The following is a 14,014-nucleotide window of genomic DNA, read 5'->3' as shown; positions in this document are numbered from 1 at the left end:
AAATATTATAGCCCTGCATTATATTAAAATAAATAAATAAAAAAATAAAAATTTGAAAGGTTTCAGATTTTAAATTACGTCCAAATGGGCATTTTTTTAACGCTTTGTGTGCTACCTTTATTTATTTAATATCATGCTCTTTGCAGTTAAACCATAAAATTCAGTTCAATAGCAATGTCGCAAAATAATTTCAAAATGAGCCTATCTTTAGAATTTCTGATATACAGTTTTGAGCACTGGAGATAAAAAGGTTCTCCCCCCGTAGAGTGCTGCCATTGCTCGCTTTTAAATCGTTGTGTTTTTTACTCAAAAATTCGTTAAAGTTTTACAAAATATAAAATCGATCATAAAACAAATTTCAAATTTGGGCTTCTACATGCCATATTCGCAGTAGGATTACGTCATTCAAAATTCGATGGCTCTATGTACCGTTGTTTTATCACAATGCGAGAAATATACATATATTTATGCAGATTTTTCATTATTTAATTTCTTTCAATATAATGCAGGACTCTAACATTTGGTGGCAACAGTTTGAAAAGTGATTCACTGTTTATGGTGATTCAACGTAAAATCGCAAAACGAAAACAATAGTCCTTCAGGGACAAAGCCCCTTTGGACTAATAATTAAGAATCTACTTATGTAAACAGTGCGAGACTGTATGTAAGTTTCTCGCACTGTGAAAAACCAGCGGTATCTAGAGTCATTAAATTTTGAATAGCATAGTCCTTAACCCGAATATGGGCACCAGGAAACCCGATTCTGGAGTTTGTTTTATTGTCTATTTCATATTTTGTAAAACTTGATAATTTGTAAACGTTTGATTAAAAAACTCAACAAACTTTCAGAAATTTTATTATTGTTTTGGCCTTTTTCTTCGGTTTGTAAAGACCTTATTTTATTCTAACATATTGTTTAGTTAAACTTTCCTTTCCTTCCTGATTTCAGTTTCCTGCCAGAATGTAAAATTTGTTATGGCATCGATGCAAATCTAAACATGTTTCAGAAGCAGTATTTAAGCTGCGTTTCAAGAGTTCGTGAATAGTAGCGGAGTTAGTTCCGAGTTTATGTTGCGTGTTTGAAATTAGCTCTTTGGTTGTGTGTTAGACACCTTTCAGAATATACTGATATCCTAGGCTCGGCTTTGATATGTGCAGCTGATTTAGCGATTTACCTAAGCTAAGGAACCAGTCGTTAGCCATTCTAAATTATTGTTATTTGTAACATTTTTATTTTCTGTTCAGTTTAGCTATAAGTGGTGGTGAACCGTGAGCACCAAGTGCGTGCATTTGTTTATTTTATTTAAATAAAAAAGGTTATTTAAACCTACTTATGTAGTATCTGTTCTCCAAAGACATAGAGAGAATTCGCTATTTCGTCTTCTACGTCATGCCTACAAATTATACTTCCAGAAAGACATATAGATTTAAGTAAATTATGATGAGCTCTTGAAAAAAAAATGATAGCGAAACAAACAGGAAATAATATTATTTAAATAAAATTACATTAAAACTTATAGCATTTTCAGAAAATTTGTCATCACAGCGATAAGTTAAAATTTATAATACTCTGTTTTCTTTACATTGCTAGAAAAGCATTTTATTATGAGTAGATAAACATGGTAGAAGTTATTTCTTTAAAAATGCAAACACTAAAACTAAGGAATGAAGATAAAGATAGGTAAAACTATTGCGAAAGAATAACACCAATTCATCATACATATGCATGCATCATGCAACAGCATAAAAATTCGACCCTGGCCACGTGAAAGATTTCTAATTATTTTGGATCTTCAAGAGTTTACAATATTCAGTTCTGTCATGCTGAGTGGTACTTTTATACGCATCATTGCATATTACGCGTTGTGACATGCACTGCATATTTAAAAATCTCAAATTCATTTTTTGGAGGGGAAAAATTTCATTTTTTTCATTTTTTTAAAGATTTCACTCTTATATAAGAGTATGAAATCACAGATTTTAGACGAATCTGGATTCATTTATCAAGAATATAAACTGGACAACATTTCTGTGTAAAATGAAGTATTCCTCCAGTTTTATACTATTTTAATTGTTTGCTAAAATTTGTCTCTTTGAATTAAGATAGCTCGCTATTAAAATTAAACCTAACTTCACTTTAACTTAGAAGCATATTAATTTTAAATTTATGTCAATGGATCTAAACTTATTTTTTAAAAAGGCAATTAAGTGAAATTATTAAAAATATTAAAATACTGCAATTAAGGATTCAATTTCAAACTAAATGCGCTTTAATTGTTGATGTCTAATTTGTGTTCAGATTCATGTTTTCGTTTTTCATCATTACTTCAGATATTTGAATGGAAACACTGCACTCATTGTTAATACTATTATTACAGTGATTTTCACTTTAGATTCAGCATATTTGTCGTAGTACATCTGAACAGGTTTCTCAGATGTATCGAGATATTTGCTCTTAGATTATCTGGATGTCATTTTGTTTATAATAAAAATTGTTGTCAGACACGAAAATATACAGTTTCTCTTCGCACGTTTGTTAATGATTTTGCTTTGCTATTAAAAAAATCGTTTGCTTGGAATTTTTTTTAACTGTAACTGTATTTTTGAAAGTATAAATTTTAGTCTGCTACTTGACAGTTTTGTTTTCATGCAAAATGGCGCTTTTAAAGAAAGAAGCAATGGATAAAAGGCTATATTTGTGTTATTTCCGAAGGAAATTATTCGTATCTAGTTATTAAATTATTAAGAAACGCTGTGAAGTCCCTAATTTCCGATATCTAAAGATATTATAGGTAATATTATAGAGTCATTAGGATTTTTGAAGTAGAAAACACGAAAAATTAGCAATGCCGTCGAGGGAACTCGAACCAAAACTTCTCAAATACGCGCCGAGTGTACTACCGTTCTACCACGAAGGCATGCAGAAAGGAGGGAGAAAATACATTATAATATTTTCAATAAGAAAGGGGAGAAATATCAACGTTTACCTTAAGGTTGATAATTTTTTCCAAATATTTACCCAAGGAAAAAATGGAATGTTTCGAATGCTGCAAAGGTAAGGTCCTTAATGTTAAAAGGAAATCCGCTAAGGGCAGTTGCAAAATCATAAACATTAATTAAACGCATCATCCTCCCCAAAATCGTTCTAAAAATACATAAATAGCCTCTGTGTACAGCCTCCGTAAACTTTTAAAGTGAACTTCCATATAGTTTTTTAGCATTATTTTATGTGCAAACTTGAATAAGCTGAAACAGAATTGTGATAAAAGATTCTGAACTATAAACATAAATAATTTTTCACCATATTAAGAAATATATACGAAATACGTAAAAAGAACGATATCCCGCGAGTGGTCAAGTTGAATACTAAATGTTAGTCATAGATTCGATCCCAGAGTAAAGGGTTACCTGCAAGGTCGATTTTTCATATATGTAAAGCGAATGTAAGCCATTTCCCTTACAAAGTCTTTCGAAGGCATCTGTAGAGTTCTCCTTAAAAATTATTCTAATGAAAAATATATTGAGAACTTTGCTTTCTTCACCACTGAAGAAGGATTAGTGATCGACTGACAGGGTCTCAAAAAACCGGTCGTTGGAACTAGACGAGCATATATATATATATATATATACCATATATATATAGCATATATATATATATATGATATAATGAACGCAAAGAAAAGATGGGATCAGTGCTGATGCGTAATAGCTATACAGTATAGATCCATACTGAAGAGGAAGAATTCTGATTGCGGAGTATGCTAATATGTTGACTTGGTAATATCTAAGAAATATGGCAGTCGAGGCAGTTTTAATTCCATTTTTATTTTCCAATTGCCGTTTGTGGCCACAATGCACTTGGCACTCTAGTCGTGCCTATTCAAGAACATCTGCATTTTTGATATCATAGCGACAGGAAGCGAGAACGAGAAAACTGCATCCCAGCAAGGCAGAAGAGAGCGAAGCCGAAGTGCGTGGTTATACAAGATGGGATGCATAAGAAAGAAAAGGTTTGAGTTTGAGTTAAAAGTTTGAGTTCACAATTATTACGTCATCAGCGCTGCTCAGGCCATGCAAAAGGGAAAGAACTAGAAATGACGCAATCGAGAAGTTATCGAGAGAAGGCATTGCTGCCGATTCCTCTTGTGGCACCAGTCGCAGCTCCGGAATCGTTACTGGCGATAAGTTACGTGCTGCCACTCGTCTATCTAGAAAGTTTCATACATGCTTGATGGGATTTAGATCCAGAGACCTTTGTGATCAACTCGTGTGTTCGATATCCTCACTCTCCAACAGCAACTGTGCGATGAGGTGGAGCGTTGTCGTCCATGAAGAGGAACTGGGGACCCATAGTACCTCTGAAAAGATGCATGTAAGGAAGGAGAACCTCTTTACAATACTAGTAGTAGTAATGGAGGACGTGGGCACCATCCCTCTACCATTAAGGTTAATCGGTTCTGCCCATGTCCACCTTTGTCTAGTATTTATTAATAATTCTTATATTTTTACATTGCCATATATTGTGGCTGTTTGCAAAGTTCAAATATATTGTGCCACTGGCTGTTCAGTTCCCTGTGACTGAACCTACTTGGACGATGTGAAGGTCGGTACAGTTACCAAGCGTTATGTCTCTCCAAACGAGAACTCCGCGATCTCCAGACCGGTCCCTTTTGGTGATGTTGAAGGGGTTATTGCGTGTTTCCCGCTCCCTCTAGATGTGTATTTGTCTAGAATCGCAACTCAGACTAAATCTGTTCTCATGCGTAAAGAATACTTGACACCATATTAATTATCTGTCCAATTACAATGTTCCCTGCACCACAGAAAACGCATTCTCCAATGAGCAGGCATTAATGGTATACACCGCACAGGTGATCATGCAAATAGACCACCATTGTGCAGCATCCTGTCCATGGTAAAACGCGATATCGGTCATTCAATCGCCTGCTCCAAGTGTCTTGAGATTTCTCCGCTGTTTGCTGACTGTTTCTTCTTGCCTATAGGGTAATATACCTGCCGTCCGCTGCTGTGGTTGCTCGTGGACGACAACTGCTGTACGGTCAGACAGCTGTTCCTGTAGTTTGAAATGCTCTCCAAAGTTGTGAGACAATGGTGTGAGCAATCCCGAACTCCACAACTACACTTGTCACACTTCGACCTTCCTCAGTCTTTCCAACGATTTGACCTCGGATAAAAGCATCCAGATGTCGTCTAAAAGATTTACTCTACGACATTTCACACTGATGCAGAAACTTGACGTCATTTAAACTGATTTATGCCGTGCAATAGCTTCCCCAAAATGCTGAGCTCACACCTCCAGCGACCTTTACACCTCTCTGACAGTCCTCCATTACTTCTAGCTGCATATATGCGCATGTGCTATTGTACCTGACTCTAGTCGATCTCCTGATAAGTCTTTCAGTCCGCTCTACGTCTTCGTTCCACTGATAAGGTCATTTTTCAACTTCGTGCATACTTTTCGCACACCAATATATATATATGTATGTATGTGTGCGTGTGTGTGTAATTAGATAACTTGGAATAAGCTACTACAGACTGACGATGGTTTTCTGCATTACATGCTGGGGAGATTTTACTGCGTAGTTAGAAAATGTACACTAGAAGGAGAGACTTGTAGACAGACGTGGCCGAATGGCATAATTAGTAGCATGATAAAGTAAACGGAGCGAAGTAGCATCTTGACTGTAGGAGAACTGAACGGAGTAAAAGAAATGCAAAACCCAAGGAGGACTCTCTAAAACTGGGATGAACATAGCACAAAGTTTTGTTACCATCTATAAGGTGTCCAAAGCTATTGGTATTTTACGTTCTTATTATTGGTATTTTACGTTCTTAGGTTGCGTGTACCTTTCTCATTGTAAAGTCAGCACTTAACTAATGAAGGTTTAATTATTATTTTATTACAGGTCCATTTTATTTTGGCAAAAACATGATAAGATAAAACACACCAGCATCAATCCTCAAGCTCCATTTGCTACGGAATTCAACAAGAAGAACATGAGGCATTACTTCACACAGCTTGTTCACAGATAAAGTTTATACTGAATACATATAATTAAATATAAAATGTGTTTAAAATTATAAAAATTATAAATTAAATCTTAAAAATTATATACTATTATTTAAATGTTAATTTTAGTCCCGAAACTTTTTTATACATTATTTAGGTCTTATTTTTAAACTTAGCATGTGCTATTATCAAGCCTAATTTAGAGAATAAAAATGCTATTGGCTGGTGCTGCCATCTGTTGAGGGATTTTAAACCATTTGTTGTTCCAACAAGGCCTAAGCCAATAGCAGGCGCAACCGTTTTGTTTGGATTTGATCTGATGTTACAATCAGACAAGTGAGATAAGTCGCACATATATAATCCTCAGATATTTAACAGGTAAAAGTTCATTGTCAATTGGTGTCGAAATCCAGCTACGCGGAACTTAAATGCATTAAGTATGATTTTCCAAAGACTATCTCTAGTGTGCAGTAATATTAAAAACTTACCTTATCAGCAGCAATCTAGAGCTTAAATGATTGCGGCAATACAGTCGTATTATAATGTATTTTCTACCTCCTTTCCGCATCCCTTCGTGTGCGATTGGAAACAAGTTCGATGCATATTCTGGAATCCCGGCGAGGGCATTGTGAATTTCTCCAATTTCTTGACATCCAAAAAATCTAATGATTCTACAGTACCATCAGTACACCTGATAGCTTTTGAATTCAGTGGTATCGATAAATCATTACTAAAGTTATAAATGATGTTGAGCCTAGTGATCGACCTTGACACTTGAACTTTGGATTCTTGACTTTCCCCAATCAAGGGGAAATTGACTATTCCCCAGCTCGTAGTCCAAAAGTTCTCTTCAAATAAAAGTTGTTATTTATATAAAGTTCATTGAAAGATTAATTTTTTTCTGTTTAACACCTTCTTGTGGAATTTAAGACACTAATTTTTACAGCCTCGTACGAATTAAATTAAATATTGTCATCACGAAAAATTCCGGATATCATATTTCAACGAAAATATCCATTTTGACTGCCCTCGAATGCAATTTAACGAAGTTTTTGCGTAAGAAGATAATAAAGGATACTTTTTGTCCAAAGGAATTATAAAACTGGTTTAAAATGCATTCAGAAGAGAATTTTTTTTTTTTTTTTTTTTTTTTTTTTTTTTTTTTTTTGTGGAGACTGTACGTACATACCGTACGTACATATGCATGTATGTATCTCGCATAACTCAAAGACGAGTAGCGTCAGAACGTTGAAATTTTGTATATAGGACTGCTATAGCATGCAATTGTGCACGTCTCTTTTTGGTTGCAATCGGCTGCACCGAAAGTATATATATATATATATATATATAATTAAAGAAAGAAGAAAAAACTAAAAAAGAAATTTGTGGTCAAGAATTTTGCGCATTGAGGCTGTAAAAATTAGAAAACAAGGTAACAAAAAATTCTTAATGCTTTCATGCTTTCGCTTAAAAGTGGCTGTGATACTGTGGTTCCGATGAATAAATTCTTTAACATAAGTAAAATAAAGTGCAATGAAAAGTGTAAATACAAAATAAACAAAATTATCACCAGAATACTTACAAATAAAAAGCGTATTTAAAACTGAAATCTAGTTGGAAGTAATATGTTGATTAAAGTTAAGACAAGCTTTAAACATATATATACCCACTCTGTTACTCGGCTCAGTGAGCTCAGCTATTTTTATTCGTATATGTTCGTAAATAACGCATTTTTGCTTTAAAAATGATTGAATTTTGTTGTTCTTATCTTCCGGTTAAGGTTTTTATGCCTATAGATGATGTACATGGAATAGTTGTGGAATTATCAACAATTTAAAATTTGTTTAAGTGCAGCTAAGCTTCATTTTTCTTACCATAGCAGCCATTCTTTTTTACATTAGAAACTTGTTTACATTTGAGCAGAATAGGTAATTAAGTCTTTCTTAACCTTCAGTGTCTTTTTGCCGAGTGGGACCAAAAGGTGTGGTGTATTTAATTATGGCAAAGCACATTAGGGCTATCTGCCTAAGGGGAGGGATGCCTTTCGTGGAGGACTTTCTAAGGGAAACGGGCTCGTATACACGTTAAACATGGGGAAAACCACGAAAACACGCATGCAGCCAGCCCGTTCGCGGGATTTGAACCTCGGACCAAACTACCAGTGTTCAGCGACTTTACCGCTCGGCCGCTGGTGGGCTCGGGACCAAAAGGAAACTTTCAGTTTTGTGAACCGAAAAATCTGCCTTCTTGCCGGCTTGCCGAATTGCTTGTTTTTTGCGTAGAAACTCTAATTTCAATTGTAATTGTTTTTTTAATCGTTTTAACTGTATTTGGTGTTTTATGTTTTTCTTATCTTTCAATTTTTGATGAAAATATTTTGAAATTTTATGTATTTTTGTCTTGCCGTGAAATGAGAACAGAATTAATTGAATGAGATATATATCTCTAATGAAATTTGAGGAAATAAGTTTAAATTAAATGCGGAAAAAATGCATATAATTTAATATTCGTACAAGGAAGTCATATGGTGTATACATCAGATTTTTTATGTACTTTAGTTAATTAGTTAGCTATTTAACAAGGAAGGAACAGAAAAACAAATTGACAGGCTATACAATTTCCTGCTCTACATTAAAAGATATATTTTAAATTACCATATTAAATTACATTTTTGAGCCCTATGGGGAAGGAAGCTGACCGCCCATATTAAGAGGCAGCTTCTCACCATCCAAAGAATGCAACTATTGGTAATAGGCAAACGTTACAGAACATCTCCAACTGCGACACTGCAAGAGTGCTGGCGGGTATCCCTTCACTAGAGCTTCTAGAGAGGATTAGGATTATTCAATTATGGCAAAGCAGACGAGGGCTAAAAGAAGGGATGCCTTCGTGGAGTACTTTCTAAGACAAACTGGCTCGTATACACGTTACACATGGGGGAAAAACCGCGAAAACGCCCATGCAGTCAGTCTGTTCGCGGGATTCGAACCTCGGACTGAACTACCAGTGTTCAGCGTCTTTACCGCTCGGCCGCTGGTGGGCTCTAGTGGAGAGAGAATCATTATTAGTAAGGATATTGCATTTGGAAAATAACGTCTCTCTGTGGCAAAAGACATTCTATCACACAGACTATGAGAAGCGCAAACAGATTATGTTTGGACACCCCGCAGATACAGACTTGCCGCGCACAGTATACCTTCAACACACCCCGCCAAATGAGAAAGCATTAGCTATATATACAGGTGGCTCAAAAAGGATGAAGAGCACAGGCTGCGCCGACTGTGTACACCAAGAAGGAGAAGTGGTTAAAACTTGTGACTTAAGACAAAAATACTGTCTTTCAGGCGGAGCTTCTTGCATTAAAAGCAGCCATCAGTTTCGCAAATATAAATTAGGAACAAAGATTAATATATATAGCAAGGTTTCTCTACCTCAAGTTTGGAGTCCATCCGAGGGCATAAGACAAGGAGTCCTTTGAATCAAAATCGTAAAAACAACTTGTATTTAGCGTAGGTATAATGAAACACTCAATCGATTTCGAGAGCAGCTAAAGGTCCCGCCTCATCAGGAGAAAGAAATACTTAGAAAGAAGAAAATAAAGGAGTCACAGAAACACTTGGTCCTTATCAGCACTGCACGTGGTTATAACTAGATTTTTAATCAGAGTTGCACTGGCCGCCTACTTTTACTGAGCCAGGCTATCTGATCAAGCATAAAGGACAAGAAAAAATTAGCGAAGTTAAAATAAGGAGCGAGGGGCAAATGCCTTACGCTCAAAATCTGAACTTCAAATAATGGAAAGCAACCACTGCCCCTCGCTCCCTATTTTAACTTCGCTAATTTTTTCTTGTCCTTTATGCTTGATCAGATAGCCTGGCTCAGTAAAAGTAGGCGGCCAGTGCAACTCTGATTAAAAATCTAGTTATAACCACGTGCAGTGCTGATAAGGACCAAGTGTTTCTGTGACTCCTTTATTTTTTTCTTTCTAAGTATTTCTTTCTCCTGATGAGGCGGGACCTTTAGCTGCCTTCGAAATCGATTGAGTGCTTCATTATACCTACGCTAAATACAAGGTTGTTTTTACGATTTTGATTGTCACATTAGCGTGTTTCTCTTCTAGTCTAAGGAGTCCTTTGGTTCAAGATATACAGAAAATTCTTCTAAGGATTCCACCAGAGGACAGACCTAACCTGATCTGGGTTCCAGCTCATGTGGGTATTACTAGCAACGAAGCGGCGGACTTGTTTGCAAATCCTGCAGCCAATGACTCCAGTAGACTGGAAAACGCAACAAGTGCGCCGCAATCTTATTTGAAAAAAAAAAAAAAAAAAAAAATCACTCTCAATAGCCTTTTATAAGAATGGCAGAAAAGATGGGAAAAGGAAAGCACAGGGAGGAGAACCTACAAGTTCTTTCCGAAAGCTACATGCTCAACTAAGCGATGCGCAAACTGAATTCTACATTGGCCATAGTCCCTTCCCACATTATCTTAAGAGATTCAGCAAACGAGTCTCAGAATTGTGTGAATGTGGTGCAGTAGGTGATGCAGATCACTACCTTTTCAACTGCCCATACATCGATAAATTGCATTTAAATGTACCAAGCAGTGAATACTGGCCGCAATGAGCGGAGAATACCTGCGGCAACAAGCATGCGAAAACTAAGATAGAGGTGGTGGCGATTAAGCTATCTCAGCAAGGTACTAAGAAATTCCTCCCCCCCGTCCCTTTAGAATTGTAATGGGAAGAAGCTTATAAAAGTGGAGTACATTGAGCTGACAACTCGCAGATACCGGAGCAGCAGACTAGTGTAGTTGTCTCTTGCAGTAATATACAAGTAACTGAACAGTAACAAAGATACTCACCTGATAGGTACTACAACTTTAATAGCAGTTGCAACTTTTCCGAGTAATTCAGCTAAGGTACCAAAAAACTGAGTCACGTAGCTCCCTACCCAGTTTAAGCCAGATAGTACTACAAAAACTGCAAGCCAACATTAGAAAAATAGCTCAACCTGTAAGAGGACCGTAAGAGCAAACACGTTTGTAATCTAAGCTTATTACTATCCATTTTGTATGTACTTGTTAAAACTAGTGTTGTAAAGCAGTTAAAATGACAGAAAATCCAGTCAATGTGTAACTGAATTACGTTTACTTTGATTATCTCAATAAAAGTATTATAAATATGAATTCAGATAATGTTTAAATGTGCACATAACCAGGGCTTAATTTCTAAAATTAGAAGTGCCGGAGCCCTATGGAAGACCGTCAGCAAAGAGGAACAAGAGTAAATAAATAAATAAAATGACTATTAAACTCACTAATAATTTTAAAATTAAATAGTTAATTATTATCAAATTAATTAATAGCTATTTAATTTTTATTTAATCGATAATTATTAGATAATTAATTAATTATTATTTATTGAAATAATTAAAGATTAAAGTAATTAAATAAATAAAATAAAATTAAATGTAAAGAGATAAATTAAAATTTAATAAGCGATTTTTAGTATAATTTTATTGCTAAAAATAAAATTTTCGAGATAAAATTTCTACTGAAATTGTTTTTCAATTACATAAAAGTAGCAGCCTTCTTATTTAGGGCTCCGGCTAGAATTATCATTTATTACAAAAACTAAGAAACACCGGCCCCATAAGCTCGGATCGTAGGGGGTGGGGAAGTTCTTTTTATCATCACAAAAATTAAGTATACTTATAGTTGATGATAATTCAGATAATGCTAAAAACAGGGCGAAAGAGAATGAGGGCGTGAGAGTATGAGGGAATTCTTGATAAGAGAATTGAGGGAAATCTTGATAAGGGATTGATTGAGGGAAATCTTGATAAATTGAGGGAAATCTTGATAAGAGATAACGTTCAATTTAAGACCGCGGATCTCTGCTGATATAGCCATCAAGCGGATGTGTGTCAGGGGTAAAGTGACTCCTGAATCTGACTCCTAAGGATGAATGTTAAAGTTGCTGATTACACTTTTCGCCCCCCCCCGTATTTGGTTACATTAGTGGATACTGTGGGAAGACGATGCTTGAGCATAGGAGCATGCATTATAGAACGTGCTTGAGTAGTTTATCTCTGTATTTCACTCTTATTGTACTCGCTGTCACTTAACGCACATTTAAGAACACAAATTTTCCTTCCTGCGAGAATAACTAACTGGAAGCATCGATAACAATACACCAGATAGGATGGCACGGCGAGAAATTTACGTGTTCCTAAACAAACTCCCCAAGTTTATTGCCCTTCTTAAAGGGAAAGGTTTCCGCATATAAGCGAGGGGACTTTAATTGACCGTCTCATGTTTATGAGTTTGTATTTCTAGCGTAATAGAGTTTTGCAAGGTCTGCTTATTGCTAAACTAAAAAGTTAGGAATTCTAATTTTTTTTCCTTGAAATTGAAACTCAGTTTTATAAAAAAAAAAAGTACCGGAGCTCATTTTATTTAGGGCTTCGGTGCGCTCCAGCTGAAATAGTAATTTATCTTAAAAATTTAGAAGTACCGGAGCTGGGCTCCGGCGCAATTTAAGCACTGCACATAACTGTCATGGTTATATCTAACTATGACATGCAACTTGTACAAGATAATGTCTGTAATTAACATATCTATGCTTATACACAGGCCTTGTATAACCATGTAATATTTACATTTTTAATACGGAAGAAATAATCCCTTCCGTCGGGATGACTGTTAACCCTATAAGACTTTTACAACAAAGTCAGGTCAGCCTCCACGAAAAGGATTTAAAGTACCATGGTGCTAGATAAGGCTAAATTCTATTTTGAAATGAAGAGAGTGTGCCAGAGTGACATTACCTTTGAGAGTATCTTCACGATAGTTTAAAAAAATGTTAATAATTGGATGCAGCGGTAGTTTTTTCTTTCTGAATGTTAATTGGTTATTATTAATGAGCTTGTATTTCGTTTTCCAAATGATTATTTAAAGTTTAATAGATTTCCATACAGGGTAGTTTGCTAAAAGATTGATAGTCTGTAGAAAATTCTGAATTCTTTTCGGATTAAGAAAATCAGCAGTTAGAGATCGTTTCTTTTAAGCAGGAAAAGGATTTATATACAATGTTGGTATTAAAAAGGCCATCTAGAGGAAACCACACCATGTTCATGACATATGTTAAAAAACAAATCCGATTACTAATTACTTTCGTATCCTTTGTAAGACAAACATTTTGAGACATACTTTATTGGGAAGCAACGTGCCACTTAATTAGACTTTTTGTTATTTCACCGCAATCGAATTTTGAACGAGTCATCTCTACATTATAGTAAAATTTGTTGTTGCAATTCGAAACCGTAGACACTTTTTGAAGTATGAATGAATGTCTTTCGCCATTATGCATTAAATCAAACTTAATGTTATAAATGTTTAAGAAAATGTAAGGGTATTTTTTTGGGGGGGGCCTTCGTTTATACGAACGTTTTATACGAACAAACATGAAATTTTTTAAAAAATTAAATGAAATAAAATTATATTTTGGGCAAATAAATTGCATCAATAAGCTAACGACAATTTTAATCATGTGAGGCTTTCTAAAAACATATCCCATTAAAATATACGAAATTGTTAGATTAAAATATTATACTGCTCAATATCTTATAATTATCAAGGCTAAGATTCTGTTTCTCCTATTTTAAAACATTTAACAAAATCAGGACAGAGGAGAAACCTTGTGGTTGAATTCATTTCTTTTTCTCGTCGTTTTAGAGCACTTTCAAATTTAAAAATAGCGCTTTAGTGCCTCCATCTAAGTAATAAATAAATAAAACCGGGTTTTGCAATGTGGCAACGGCGAAAAATCGCAAGAATTTCTCCAGAATTCAAATATGCACATTTGCAACGGTCTCCAAGTTCAGGAACTCCTCCAGAATTTAATTACGCAATGTGACAACGGCGAAACATCTCAAGAACTTCTCCAGAATTCAAATACGCTCTATGGCAACGGTGTCCTA

General features: G+C 35.3%; 1 protein-coding gene across 1 annotated transcript in view; it reads right to left on the bottom strand.

The window, feature by feature from the left end:
• Positions 1-14,014, bottom strand: part of LOC118184170 (solute carrier family 35 member G1-like) — a 167,799-nt gene that overhangs the window by 85,465 nt on the left and 68,320 nt on the right. The window lies entirely within an intron of this gene.

The sequence above is a fragment of the Stegodyphus dumicola genome, chromosome 6 (genome assembly GCF_044657685.1).
Source record: "Stegodyphus dumicola isolate Sdum_Otavi_A_Nest chromosome 6, ASM4465768v1".
In the NCBI taxonomy this organism is placed as follows: domain Eukaryota; kingdom Metazoa; phylum Arthropoda; class Arachnida; order Araneae; family Eresidae; genus Stegodyphus; species Stegodyphus dumicola.
The sequence above is the reverse complement of the archived record's forward strand: the minus strand, read 5'-3'. Positions and strand labels throughout refer to the sequence as shown.